General features: G+C 40.1%; 1 protein-coding gene across 3 annotated transcripts in view; it reads right to left on the bottom strand.

Annotated features, from left to right (window-relative positions):
- The window catches only part of FRMD4A (FERM domain containing 4A), a 682,989-nt gene that overhangs the window by 514,849 nt on the left and 154,532 nt on the right, over window positions 1–13,608 (bottom strand). The window lies entirely within an intron of this gene.

Raw genomic sequence — 13,608 nt, 5'->3', positions numbered from 1 at the left:
AATAGCCAAAGCAATGCTTTGACCAAAAAAAAAAAAAAAAAAAAGCAAAGAAGAAGAAGAAGAAAGAAAGAAAAACCAGAAAGAACAAAAAAGGCTAGAGGTATCACCTGATAGAACTTCAAAATATACCAAAAGCTGGCTGAGTGCAGTGGCTTATGCCTGCAATCCTACCACTTTGGGAGGCTGAAGTGGGAGGATTGCCTGAGCTCAGGAGCTTGAGATCAGCCTGGGCAACACGGTGAAACCCTGTCTCTAATAAAATACAAAAAATTAGCCAGGTATAGTGACGGGTGCCTGTAATCCCAGCTACCCAGGAGGCTGAGGCAGGAGAATTGCTTCAACCCGGGAAGCAGAGGCTGCAGTGAGCCAAGATCATGCCACTACACTCTAGCCTGAGCAACAGAGCGAGACTCTGTCTCCAAAAAACAAAACAAACAAACAACAACAATAAAAAAATGCTATAATAACCTAAACATCATGGTATTGGTATAAAACTAGACACATATATCAATGGAACAGAGAACCCAGATATAAATAACTCTATATATTTATAGCAACTGATTTTTGAAAAAGGTGCCAAGAACATACGTTGAGGAATGAACATCCTCTTCAGTAATGGTGCTGGGAAAACTGGATACTCTCTCTCTCATCATATAAAAAATCAATGCAAAATGGATTAAAAGCTTAAATGTAAGACCTGAAATTATAAAATTACTAGAAGAAAACAGAGGAAACAATCCAGGACATTGGTCTTGGCAAAGGTTTTATGACTCAGACCTCAAAAGTACAGACAACAACACAAAAATAGGCAAATGCAACCACATTAAACTAAAAAGCTTCTGCCCAGAAAAAGAAACACTCAACAGAGTGGAGAGACACCTACTGAATGGGAGAAAATACTTGTAAATTATTCATCTGACAAGGAACTAGTATCCAGAATGTTCAAGGAACTCAAGCAACTCAACAGCAAATAACAATAATCCCATGAAAATGTGGGCAAAGGATCTGAGAATTTATTTCTCAAAAGAAATAGCTGACAGATATATGAAAAAATGCTTAACATCACTAATCATCAGGGAAATGCAAATCAAAACCACAAGGATTTATCATTTTACTCCAGTTAGAATAGTGGTTATTAAAGAAATAAAAAATAACAGATGATAGCAAGGATGTGGAGAAAAGGGAATTCATACACTGTTAATAGGAATGTACATTAGTATAGCAATTATGGAAAATGACATGAAGATTTTTTTTTCTTTTGAGACCAATTTCACTATTGTCACCCAGCCTAGAGTGCAATGGTGTGATCTCGACTTACTGCAAAACTTTCCACTCCCAAGTTCAAATGATCTACTGCCTCAGCCTTTTGGGTAGCTGGGATTACAGGTACCTGCCACCACACCTGACAAATTTTTTGTCTTTTTAGTACAGACAGTGTGTCATTACGTTGGCCAGGCTGGTCTTGAACTCCTGACCTCAGGTAATCCACCCGCCTCGGCCTCTCAAAGTGTTGAGATTACAGGTGTGAGCCACCATGCCCAGCTAGTATAAAGATTTCTTAAACTAAAAATAGAACTATCACATAATCCAGCAATTGCACTCTTGGGTATTTATCCAAAGGAAAGGAAATCAGTCTATCAAAGAGATACCTGCACCCCCATGTTTATTGCAGCATGATTTATAATAGCCATGATATGAAATCAACCTGAGTGTCCATCATTGGATGAATACATAAAGAAAATGTGACATATATACACAATAGAATACTGTTTGGACATAAAAAAAGAATGAAATCCTGCCATTCGCAGCAATATGGATGGAAATGGAGGTCATGATGAAATAACCCAGGCACAGAAAAACAAATATTGCATATTCTCACTCATATGTGGGAACTAAAATAGTTGATCTCATAGAGACAGAGAGTAGCATAAGTTACTAGAAGCTGGGAGAGGTATATTGGAGAGGGGTCAGGAGGAGAGGTTGATTAATGGGTACAAACCTACAGTTGGATAGAAGAAAAAGGTTCTAGTGGTTGATAGCACAGTAGGGTGACGATAGCTCATATTATATTTTTCAAAATAGCTAGAAGATCTGAAATGTTCTCCATACAAAGAAATGATAAATGTTCAAGGTGATGAATCCTCTAACATCCTGATTTGATCCTTATACATTGTATGTATGCATCAAAATATCACATGTATACCATGAATATGTACAAATATTACATATCAATATAAAAAGGCAAAAAAGAAATAGTTAAAAGTAATTCTAATACTGCATTTATATTAAACTATATTTAAGTTATATATATTTTATATAATTAATTGAGACAAATACATCTATTTTCATGTCACCATGTAATACATTGAAAAATCAAGGTATTTTTTATATATACATATTTTTTATACTAAACCTTGAAAATCTAGTGTGCATTTTATGCTGATAGCACATCTCAAGGCAGACTGGCCGCATTTCAAGTGTTAAATAGTCACATGTGGTCAGTCGTCACCACGCTAGATGAGGCATCTCTAACTGATTCCCTAGCTCCACTATAGAATCCATAAAGCTGGGATTTGCCTACTACTGGAAAATCGTGATTCCTGTTCTAACAGCTTATTTTGACAATGCAATTGCTCCCAGTGCTATTTTGTAATTGGGATTTTGGCATATCCTAGGGCCTCTGGTACAAGGGAATTTAACGGCATCAATGCCCGAAGTGCTTTGACCTCTGCGATGAAAGCTGATGGTCACACACAAGGAATGAAGGAACTCAGCACTCTCATTGTATGGGAGGGACACAGCGTCTGGTTGAAGGGGACGCATGGCGCACAGAAGAACCAAGCTGAACTATCCAGTTAACCTGATCTTCTACTTCACTCTCCTCCCAGCCAATTGAACCTGAGTCTTGAGTGGCTCTGTTTTCTTTTCTTTTTCCCATTTGAAGTATTACATGAGATCTTCTCTTTTTACTTAACTGCATTCCTGTTAGGATTTTCATTAGCTGGTTGCTGCAGCTACCAGGACACTAGGTTGAAGTATGCTCAGCATAGAGTAAATGTTAATATCTTTCAAATCTACCCAGAATGACATGCCGAGGAGCCTTACCCAAGAGCTATGCATGATTTACTCGACTTGTAAAATAAATTAAAAGTTGCTTTAAAGCCTGTACGGTAATATGTAAATCCTGCTCCATTCCTTCCACACACGTCGGCATAGCCATTAGAATCTCTTTCACAAGCATTAAGTTTGAAAGTGAATGACAGCTGTGCACACAGGCTTAATAGGAATCTCCAGCCAAAAATCTATAGAGACCAAAGAATAATAGAAAGTCCAAGGATGTAACTGGGGTTATTTGAGTTCTCAATGTTAATTTTTTTTTTTTAAAGAGATGAAGTAAGAGTTGAATCTTTGTTGAGTTTCATGGTGTCCTACACTGTATTTTTAAAACTGGTTTCTGTCGTGTTAAAGACATTGTTTTACTTTGAAATTTTAGGAGAAATGGCTAAATTTCGGTTTCCCCATTTATAAAATATGTCCAAGTTCATGCTCTTTGTGTAAGATAAAGGAGACCTTCTGAGACTTAATAGGATCCCCCTGAAGGCATTTTTATTCCTTTGAAGATGCTGAGTTATTACCATTAACATAATTCCCTTTGAATATCAATGTGGAGTTAATTTACTCAATCGCTATCATGCACTTGTATTAAAAGCATCACACTCAGTGAAAAGTAATGTGGCTTTGGAAAAAAAATCATCTGCTTCTAGCTTCCAGAGGGCTTGTGCTCCGATTTGTTTATCGGGAGAAACTGAATGGGTCGCTTTGTTTCGTTGGTGGACTCTTTGTTAAACTTGCCCTTTTGTTTGCACGTTTCTGACAGAAGGAAACGTGTTTATTACCTGACACTCGATACGAGCACTTAATAAGTCCTTGTTGGATGAAGAAGTAAATGAGACTGCAGAATTGCCAGGTTACCTAGCCCTTCTCAGCCGCTTCCATGCTTCTCCCCCTGCCTGAGATGTAGCAGACAGGCCTGGCCCGAAAAGGAACAGAATGACTACAAATAAACAAATGCCTTAATGTTTAAGACATCAGAAATCCCCAGAAATCTTCATCTCACCCCTCTCGCCATCCCAGCTGTGTTCCCTTCTTCCTGCCACACTCAGATTCCAGTATGAGGTCACTGGCTTGGGGCCTCTGGGAGGTCTTTTTCTCACTTGAACGACTATCTCCCTCTGCGAGTGCAGCGCGGTCCACCAGCCCCAGGGCGTGGCAACCCAGGGCCCTGTGATCGCCTCTGATGAGGCCAATGGCCCATGTATTTTCTCATTCCTCAGGGCCATCCAGATGGCTTTCACAGAGACTTCCTAACGTCTCCTGGGCCAACAGGATTTCTGTTGGCACGCGACGGAAAAGGCTGCAAACCAACCATGGCGTTGAAAGCCCAGCAGCGACACAGCTGGCATACCTGGTCTGTTTCTAGGTCCTTCGTCTACCTTCTGGGGCATGAGTTTCTATACTGCATTCGCCCAGGCCTGGTCTTCAAGCACAAAAGCCTTGACTGTTGAGAAACAGGCGAACCGCTCTGGCTGGGAGAATGGCAGGGATGACCTGCACCTGGTTCCTGTCCCTGGGCCTATAGCTGATCCCTGCGGCCGGTCCCGGCGCTCTCGTCCCACGCGGCTGGCAATGAGCCCCAGGTCCTGCACCCCAGGCGATCCCAAAGCCAGTTTGTGCAGTGTCTACAGTAAGGCTATTCAGGAATCAAGCTGTCTCAGGATTCACATGATTAAAAATACATGAACTTGGCCCGGTGCGGTGACTCATGCCTGTAATCCTAGCACTTTGGGAGGCTGAGGCAGGTAGATCACCTGAGGTTGGGTGTTCGAGACCAGCCTGACCAACATGGAGACACTCCATCTCTACTAAAAGTACAAAATTATCCGGGCATGGTGGCAGGTGCCTGTAATCCCAGCTACTCGGGAAGCTGAGTCAAGAGAATTGCCTGAACCCGGGAGGCAGGAGTTGCCATTGAGTGAGATTGCACCGTTACACTCCAGCCTGGGCAACAAGAGTGGAACTCCATCTCAAATAATAACAATAATAATAATAAATGCAAAGAAAAGAAAATATATGAACTTGTGGGTTAAACACTAAGCTAGCCTATCCCATGATTCCCGGTGCTCAGTAAGGTAAGGTGGGACCCAGCCTTTTCTCCTTAGTCTTCATTTCTGTGTTGGGAACAGGGAGCATGTGGTATTGGGAAGAAGATGGAACCAGTGAATGGTAACTTCAAAGCCCTGATTTCTCCACTGCCATTTCCATAGATCTGGGGAGCTCAACCTCTTGGAAGCCCTGTTTCTCATCTATAAATAGAAGTTAAAAATGTCTACTTTCCAAAGTTCTCATAAGGATAAGGTCAACTTTGTCCAACTGCAGCCCACAATGGCTTTGAAGGCAGCCCAACACAAATTGACAAACTTTCTTAAAACATTATGAGATTATGAGATTATGCATGGACCTTCTTTTTTTTTCTTTTTCTTTTCTGGTTTTTTTTTTTTTTTTTTTTTTTTTTTTTTTTTTTTTTTTTCTGCTCATCACCTACAGTTGGTGTTAGTGTATTTTATGTGTGGCCCAAACAATTCTTCCAATATGGCCCAGGGAAGAAGCCAAAAGATTAACCCCCTGGACTAGATATTTCCAAAAAATTATCTTTATAGTAGAGCTCCTGCACAGCAAAAGAAACTATCAACAGAGTAAACAGACAACCTACAGAATGGGAGGAAATATTTGCAAACTATGCATCAGAAACAGGAGTAATATCCAGAATCTATAAAGGACTTAAATCAATTAGGAAAACCATAACAACAACAAATGACCTCATTAAGAAGTAGGCAAAAGATATGAACAGACATTTTTCAAAAGACAATGAAGCCATCAACAAACATGTGAAAAAATGCTCAGCATCACTGATCATCAGAGAAGCACAAATCAAAACCAGTGAGAGCCATCCACACCAATCAGAATGCTTACAACTAAAAAGCCAAAAACAAAACAAAACAAAAACAAAACAAAACAAAAAAAACAGATGCTGGTGAAGTTGTGGAGAAAAGGGAACACCTACACACTGTTGGTGGGAAGGTAAATTAGTTCAACCCCTGTTTAAAGAAGTTTGGAGATTTCTCAAAGAACTAAAAATAGAACTATTATTCAACCCAGCAATCTCATTACTGGATATATTCCCAAAGGAAAAGAAATTATTCTACCAAAATGACACCTGCATTTCTATGTTTATCACAGCACTATCCACAACAGCAAAGGCATGGAATCAACCTACCTGCCCATCAGCAATGACTGAATACAGGGTATGTATACACCACGGAACACATACTATGCAGCCATAAAATGAATGGATCATGTCCTTTGCAGCAATGTGGATGGAGCTGGAGCCCATCATCTTAAGCAAATTAATGCAGGAAGAGAAAACCAAACACTACATGTTCTCGCTTGTAAGTGGCAGATATACATTGAGTACTCATGACATAAAGATGGCTGCAATAGACACTGGGGACTCCGAAAGACAAGAGGGAGAGACTGGGGCAAGGGTTGAAAATCTTCCTATTAGGTCCTATGTTCACTATTTGAGTGACGGGATTAATAGAAGCCCAAACCTTAGCCTCATGCAATATACCCTTGTAACAAATCTGCCTATGTGCCCCCCGAATATAAAATTAAAAAAAAAAAAAACAACTGTCTTCATAGTAAATGCTCAATAAATGGCAATGACAATTATACTACTATTAGTGTTATCTTAAAATATATGTCAATATTTTACAACTAATATATAAACATTTTATTAACATACTATACTGTATAATCAATACCAATGTCATATAAATATATTAACATGTTTCAGAAATATATTTATTAATATATTTCTAAATATATTTATTAATATATTTCTAAATATATTTATTAATATATTTCTAAATATATTAACATAGTTCTAAAACATTACAATATTACATTAAATGTCAATATATGACTATTAGAATAATTCTTTATATATTATGATATTGTACTAATATATTATTGTTCACACATCATTACTTCAAATATTGATTAATATGGTTTCAAAATGATACAATAAACTAACTTGTTTTGCTGTTTCTAGCTAGTTTACTCTCTCTATGGAGATACATTGGAAGCAGGCAAAAATAAAGTCAGCATTCTTTCCTGTTTGCTCAAAGTAAGCACAGCTTTGTTTTATTTGGAAAATAACCATTTGCTTTTTCAACAAAAGTAGTCATTCAAACATCTCGGAATCTAAAGCTCCGAATGGAAGCCAAGGATAACAAATCAATCCAAACCAAAGTCAACGTTCACCCTGAGTTACGGTGTCTTCACGGGTAAAGCTCCCTCTGCCCCTGCAGCTATTCAGTCAATGCTGGTTATTATTGTCACCCAAAGGACAGGATAGGAAAGGACAACAAATGACCTGCCCATGACTAGCCCCTGAATATTCTGCCTGATTGCCTTCATTCTGTGGAATCTGCCCATATTATTTCATGGAGATAGTTCTACCCTAGTTCTAACCAGCCACTCTGGCCTTCACATCCAGTTTATCAAACCCCATGAGCCCTTAAAGAGCCCATGGGTGCTCCTTGTTCATTCACTCAGTTAATAAACATGGATGGAGGCTCTGTAATATTTCTGTACCATGCTATGTACTAGGCTTACAAGGATGAACAAGACACAATGGGACAAATATACACTTAGAAGAAATAAGCCCTTGTTTCTGATACATCAACAGGGTGATGATAGTTAATATGAATCAATGGTCTATTCCAAAATAGCCTGTAAAGAATAATTAGAATGTTCTGAGCTCAAAGAAAAGATAAATATTTAAGGTGATAAATATCCCAGTGATCCTGATTTGATTATATAAATGTATGAAATTATCATATCTATCCAGAAAATAAGTGCATTATATAACAATAAAGTTAAATACAGACATAAGAACAGGGCCAGGCATGGTGGCTCACGCCTGTAATCTCAGCACTTGGGGAGGCCAAGGTGGGTGCATCACTTGAGGTTTGAAGTTCAAGACTAGCCTAGCTAACATGGGGAAACCCCATCTTTACTAAAAATGTAAAGATTAGCTGGGTATAGTGGTGGACTCTTGTAATCCCAGCTACTCAGGAGGCTGAGGTGGGAGAATTGCTTGAACCTAGGAGGCAGAGGTTGCAGTGAGCCAAGATCATGACACTATACTCCAGCCTGGGTGACAAAGAGAGACTCCATCTCTCAAAAATAAATAAATAAATAAATAAATAAATAAATAAATAAATAAATAAATAAATAAAATAGAGAGAGAGAGAGAGAGAGAAATAAGAACATGTTATAACGGAGAGGTGCATGGTCCACTGCAATTGATAAATATATGGGGCCTTAGAGTATGAGGAATGCTTGGAAAAGGGTAAGCGGAGCATGCGAAGGACACCTAGCCCCGTCTTAGGGCTTCAAAGATTTCCCAGAGGATGTGGTATCCACACTGCTACCTGAAGGTGGCCTTAGAGTCAGCAGGGTAGACAGGCAGGATGTGAAAGGCAGTGCCCCCAGGGAGGAGAGCACGCTGGAAGATCTGGAAGGTGGGAAGTACACCAGCCTTAGGGAGCTGCAAAGCATCCCAGTGGGTAGACAGAGGGCAGACACAGTGTTTCTTCAGCACAAGGGGGGAGGATCACCTGCATCAGAGTCCTTCAGCCTTTTGGCACAAATGCATGGTTCTTGGATTTAGTGAGTTGGGATTTCTGGAAGAGAAGGCTGAGAATCTTCACTTTTAAACACGTTCTCAGGAGAATAGAAGGCAAGCTAAAGCCTGAACTTCAGATGCAGAAGAGAGACAAGGCAGACTGGGCAGGTGAGGGCAAGCATTAAAAACCTACAAGTCCAGAGGAAATGCTTGGACTTTCTTGTGAGGGTCCCAGGCAGTGGCGTCCTGGTAAATGACTAACAAAAAGTTCTGGGATGGGAGTGGAAGTGGTTAATTCATAGCTTGTTGATTTCTGGGTTGTAACTACTGCAAAGATCCCATGTGATCACCTGTGTCCAACTTTGTAAGAGCTAAACCATAGAAGAAAGATAAGTTGTTATTCTCTTATTGAGAAGATACCTTTTGGCTTTGCTGAATCCAGTCTTTTCTTCGAAACGATCCACCTATCACAATTGTTTGTCATGAAAGCCTTTATTGTCATGAGAGTTGATTGACTCTGCCAAAAATCTCTGTTTTGTTCTGACCTCTTTGAACACACTGGACAGGGATTTTGCACCCTGACCTCCCAGGAATCTTGCAAGCATCACCCAGAAAATAGATCATCTGCTATTCCCACTTGTATTCATGATAATCACAATTTGCTCCAAGCACTGGTCGTGAGATTTGCACTTCCTCACATATTCATTCATACATTTGTTTACACATTGATACTAGTAATAGCTAACATTTATTATGAGGTGCCAAGACCTTACAGGTATGAATATACTGACTTCTGAAAATGACCTTTAAGTCCTATTACTGCATACATTTTATACAGAAGGAAACTGAGACTTAGAAATGTTACACCCTAGTAAGTATCAGAGCTAGAATTTGAATGCAGGCAGTCTGTCTGGGAATAGGCTGTGATGTCGTTCACATTTCCTTTTCATTAACTAAATACACTGTCCTATAGCCCTCCACAGTCTTCCCACAATCCACAGATACCTTGAAGGGGGTTGTTCTGAAAAAGAATAAAGTTATTTCCTGTTTGCACCCAACTGAGGTCAGCAGTTTAATAACTGCATCATAGTAGCTCTTTGTAAGAGAATCGGACGTGTGCATCATACACGAACCTATTTCCGGTTTTATTGGCTTTACGGTAAAAATTTAACAGCACCATAAGAATATACAACGTCTGCATCAGCTGCTCCTGGCTTCTCACGTGGAAGAATACCTTTTCGGGGAGGAGTTTTCCTTCCCTGTTTGAGGAGCGTCACTCCTAGATGCAGTGACTCCATCTTGAATGCTAATCTGCCATGTGGACTTCTGATTAGCCCCACTTCTGTGAATGCTGCCTGGTTCCTACTTTCTTTACCATTCCTGGTGTAAGAACCTATCAACCTTGATGGGTTCACACAAACTGTAGACTGTGACACGCACAGCACGTTTGCCTGTTCTGGAAGTTTGCCTTTAATTGTCCTGTCCAGAGTATGCACAACGTTTTTTTGTGGTAGATATGTCCTGAGTCTGGGGGTAACAATATGGAAATCTCCCTGTCTTTCTGCCGCCAAAGACCATGCTTCCATCTGTAAGTCCCCCAAATAAATCACCCTTTACCAAAAACTGGATTTTGTCCCCACTCTTTGGTTTCTTGCCTCCTCCTGCATTTGGGGGTCACTTTCTATATATGGCTCTTTCTTGGAACACTATTTCAGAGGCCCCTTCAGATTAGAAACTGCCTCAAACTTTCTTAGGAAAACATTTTGATATCAGCAAACATTTCCTTGAATTTAATCTAAACCTGTCATTCTTCAGCTCCAGCAAATCTCCTCTTATTCAAGTCTCCATTAAGATAAAGTACAGGCTGCCATTGGCTCGGCCATAATCTTGTGTGATATTGAGTGTATTTGCAAGTAATTGTCAAGCCTTCCCTTGTCATCCCACTCAGGCCAACCCATTCCTTAACCCCTTAGTGATTTCTGGTTCACAGAGTTCTTTACGTTAGGAATTCCAGTGCTTGATCTGAATCCATGTACAAGCAGGTGGAACACAGTGGATCATTCCAGACACTATTCTCCATGGAGTCTTGGCAAAGTTTCAAGCAGCTGTCCAATAATTCTAAGTGGCTTTAAGGGTTTCACATACTCTATAATAATGGCCCTAAAGAGCCACAGAGCCTTTGACTATACACATTTTATTCTTCCCTTTGATTCTATACTGTGTGTAATTTTAGAATTTTGATATCTTACTTCTGTATCTAATGTGTTTCCAAAAATGTAGCATTATCAGGAAGGACAGTTCTTGAACTAACTCTAGCTATGTGTGGCTGGCTATTCTCCCCAGGTACATAAGAGCAGGACTCGCCAGACACAATTGCTGTGCTAATTTCAAATGCTCCTTCTTTAAAAGATCAGCTTCCATTTCCCCTTAACTGCCCCTTTCATAAAATGACCAGATTCTCTCAGAAGACTTCCTTTAGAAAGCTACTTCATGCCACAAATCAGAAGCATTCCTTTAAAAAAGCATCTGAAGTACAGCGCAGGATACAACGTCTTCATGGGAGAAATAAGACAGGGTCAGAAGAACAAAAAGACACCATCTCTGGGAAATTAGGTGATGGTCAACTGAAAGCCGATACTAAAGGAAACCGTACTGGAGTATTCAAAAAACACTCAAATTAGCACACAAAAGAGCTAATCAACTTTTTTAAAGTTATGACTATCCTTTCCAGAGGTTAATTTCAATTCACTCTCTATCTACTGTACAATCATTTGTACATAGCTATAAACTTGTTTGGATATAAAACACAGAGCTCCCACCAGGCCATCTTCGCTCCTTCCCTCCCCTACCTCTCTTCCGGGGCTTCTTCTCCCCCGTCCTCTCCTCTCTTCTTTTCTTCCCCTCCCTTCCTCATCGTCTTCTTTTGATGCTGCAGTTTCTTCAGAATACGCTCCTTACAGCCATCAAAAGTAGAGACTTGGCTTGATTTCGTATGGGTTTACCAAAGTGCTCCCTGCAAATTTTGCAGCCACCGTGAATCACAAGAAGCTGAATATGAGGGGAGTTTTTTTGTTTTTTTGTTTTTTGCCAGCCTCATTCACTGGAAGTAGTGCTCGGAAGATTAGAGAGAATTATGAAGTTTGGAGGATTAAAAATCGAACTAAAAAGGACACAGGTAAAAAATGCACAGAGATGATTGATTATAAAATGATTTCCTTTACTCTCAGAGAAAAATGACTCAATCACCTTCTCTCTCTCTCTCTCTCTCTCTCTCTCTCTCTCTCTCTCTCTCTTTTTCTGCTTTTTTTCACCCCTGCCTCTGCAAACATCATTTGCTATGGTTGGAATCCTGAGACCTGTGTCAGGGCCTGCCAGAAGGCCAGTTAGAAGTATATCCATCAACCTAGAGACTCTTTTAGATTGCATTAAATATAAAAGGAAGAATAAGCAGTGTGCCCAAGCGAATCCAGCCACAAGCCAAAGCTGTGCGATGGCTGTGTATCACTGACAACACACTAACTGTGATGAGGGAGGCCAGCTGCCACCCTGTCTGTTTCCAGGTGTGTCAAGTGTGGCTGCCCACCCAGGAGACAGAGCATGTTCAGGTGCCCTCTTTGCAACTGCCTTAATTTCAACGCTCATGAACGTTTTCTCACCCTGTTTTGCCATTTCCAGTTAATCTCATGCATATTTATGTGCCAATTATGCAAATCCCAAGATAAAAATGCATTAAGCACCCATGATTTAGACTGGTTAAGTCCATTACATGGTGTAATGAAATTATTCCATGATGTCCAATTTACCTCAGTGCTTGCTTTAAACTGTCCATAAGTTATTAAGTAACCATAACATGCCAAAATTTAGCTCTAGGAGGCTTCCTTTGTCTGACCTATCATGATACCAGGAAATCGAAAACTTCAAGCTTAATCCTCACCAAAGGGAGAAGATGTTTCAGAATAGACTTAAGGAGGCATAATGTGATCAAAGTTTAAGCACGTAACCACATTGTCATGGATCTGTCTTAGGACAAATTAAAAATATCGCTGGGTAATTTCAACAACATTCAGACAGAGCAACTTGGGATCTAAAACCAAGCCTTGTCAATGGGATTCTCCTCTTGCCATCTTGCCCAGTCGGGTCTTGTTCCCTGAGTCATGATGACACTGTAGGTCACTGAATTCAAATGCAATTTGAATTTTCAATATGGAAATATCCATTTCCAGCATCAGAAATAAAGAGACTAAAAAAGAATTCACAGAAGCAATTTAACACACACATACACAAATCCCTTGAAACCAAAAAACTGAAGCGTTTGAATGAGAAGCTATTTGCTATGCAGAGATTTTATGTTTAAACTTTGGTAGGACCCCAAGCCCACAGTTTCCATGTTTATTAGACATTATGAGGATCAAGAAACAAGCCATGATGTGAGTGATACTGGTAAACATGATATGTGAGCAGTCTGACCCACTGACATCCATTTCTCCCCCGACTACAGTATGCCATTTTAATCAGCTCATAGTGTGATTTACACAGAGCCTGGGTCCTGATTATTTGCATAGGGAACTCCCTTCGAAGTCTACGAGAGTTGTACTTGCAAGAGGCTACAAGCTCGGATCCACAGATCTGTTAGGGGCCAGAGACTGCACAATACTGGGATAGTTTCCAATTTGAAAACTTGGTCAAATGAACAGATTATGATGCCATTTCCCAAAGCGTTTGAACCTCATCCTGTCAATCAAGTGGGCTAGGATGCCAGTGTCATCTGCCATTCTCTTGGCTGTGATAGAGGATCATGAAACAGGACGTGCTGTTTCTACATCACCTTGGATCGAAGTGTCTCATCTGTAGGCAAC

Source organism: Saimiri boliviensis, chromosome 8 (assembly GCF_048565385.1).
Source record: "Saimiri boliviensis isolate mSaiBol1 chromosome 8, mSaiBol1.pri, whole genome shotgun sequence".
NCBI classification, from domain to species: Eukaryota; Metazoa; Chordata; class Mammalia; order Primates; family Cebidae; genus Saimiri; species Saimiri boliviensis.
This window is presented reverse-complemented; position numbering and strand designations above follow the sequence as displayed.